Genomic DNA, 2157 nt, shown 5'->3' with positions numbered 1-2157 from the left:
AAACTTAACTTATTTTGAATTACGTTTGAATACTATCAAATGCAGCACGATCACGTCAGTATTATCAGACAATGATAAAATTAGCGAACGGTTATAAAGTCTTTATTTTATTACAAAGAAAATATAATATTATATTTATTGTTTACTAACCATAACCACAACTAAGCAATAGAAAAAAATGAATAACCTGCTCCACGTATCGTTCATAATTCTAGTTTTTTTCCATTAAACGCGCAAACAAACGTACTACAAAAGTTATGGTCTAAGTTTTAAATGATCTTGATAGTCTATTCTTGAGTAAATAAACAATATTTAATTTAGTTTAATTTTAACAAATATTTATTTTTAATAACTTTACTTCATTTTATAAAATTCTTTCATTTTACTGGGATAAAGAAATAAAAAGCACAACTTAATTTTGTGGTTACAGGACGGATTTAAGAAGCGATAATAAAAACAATAAGGTTCAATAAATGAGTAGACAGATATGGTAAAAATGATCAGTAAATTATCTTTAGTTTTTGATGTGACTTACTTATAAGTTTAAAATGAAAACTAAGTTTGTCATTGTGACTGCGTATTGTAATATGAAAAACAATATTATTTTTATCTTTGTGTTACTAACAAGTTTGTAAATAGAGAATATTTCATTGATTTTATATACCGTATGAATATAATTTATATAATCTACCCGTTTTTATCTTTAGCGTTGCAATATATTAGTACGTAGGAAGTCAATTAGAAAAATGTACTATTTGTTTGTTAAAATTTTCAGAATCGACCACTATCTCGTAAGATTATACCACGGTGACGTCACACTGATAAAGCTGGAACAGGTTCAAACGCCCTTTAGTTCAAAAGTCCCGTGTTATCTGCGTACAGTGTGAAGTGTAGTAGAAATTTTAAGAAGGACTTACGTAGTGAAAAGAAAACAAACCGTGGTAACACCAACGCGCTATTCGTGGTGTGATATCAAAAAGCAATGGGAGAATTAATAAGCTAGAAGCATAGCTCAATCTGTTTACTGTGCATTACACATGTACGTAACATAATATTAACTTTGAATGTTAACATTATTATTTTTTTTGAATCTGTTAAGATAAAAATACATAATTTTACAGACAATTATACATTGGGTAAATTGTATCAAATATTTGGCTGATTTCTCTCTTCTATGTTGCCATACTACTCATCAGTAAAGTAACAAGGCAGTACTTTTTAATTTGTAAGTTTTGATGATTGCTTCAAATTAAAGACATTATCTCCAGTTTTCTTATTTTTAATTTGGTGTCCAGTTCAAAATATCGCAATTTAAAAAGGAGTTAAAAAAGTATTCAGTATTTACCTTTAAGAGCGCTTTTCTTCAGACTTTAAAAAATTTATTTTAAATCTTATATTTTTATTTAAAACATGAGTATGTCTATTACAAAACATGTAAAAAAAACTCCACTTTCAAGAAACGTAAAGGCGTAGAACTTGCGTCTTGATAAAATTAAAAATCTCGACTTTTTACCCTTTCCTTCGCCCTCATAATTTCGCAGTTAGAAACGCACTAAGAGTGCGTTTCTAACTCAGAGTACAACGCACTATACACGTTCGATTAACAAGTACACCCTACATACAGACATCAAGATTCGACCCACTCACGTCTGTGACTTTCTGTATAAGCGCATATTGAAATACACCACTATATAGTCAGCACTATAACCTCAAATTGAGGTTATGTTATCAGTTGTCAACCCTAAATTGAGCTTAACTCAGGAACGACTCGACCAATCTTCATACAATTTCACGAGAATAGCTTCAGATATATTACTACAGCATATTTCAATTTCAGTGAAATTGATCACGTAGTTTTGGAGATTTTTAAGTAACTTCTCATACCTTAAAACATAAAGAAAATTCAATTTCACCCTGCAGTCCTATCGTGCGAAAGTAATACCGTACTTTTCTTCAAAAAGTCGGTAAAAAAAGGATGCAAAGAAACGATATTAAAAAAACTCCTTACGAATAGAAACCAAGAATTTCTGGAAAACGAGAGCGTAGATTTTTTGAATTTTTTGTGAACACGTTTTAAATATCACAATGGCTTCAGGATGTACGAGATTATATTATAAAAATTAAATACTAAGCAAATGATAATAAATAAAAGAAAAA

Source organism: Lycorma delicatula, chromosome 5 (genome assembly GCF_047948215.1).
Source record: "Lycorma delicatula isolate Av1 chromosome 5, ASM4794821v1, whole genome shotgun sequence".
Classification (NCBI taxonomy): Eukaryota; Metazoa; Arthropoda; class Insecta; order Hemiptera; family Fulgoridae; genus Lycorma; species Lycorma delicatula.
The sequence above is the reverse complement of the archived record's forward strand: the minus strand, read 5'-3'. Positions refer to the sequence as shown.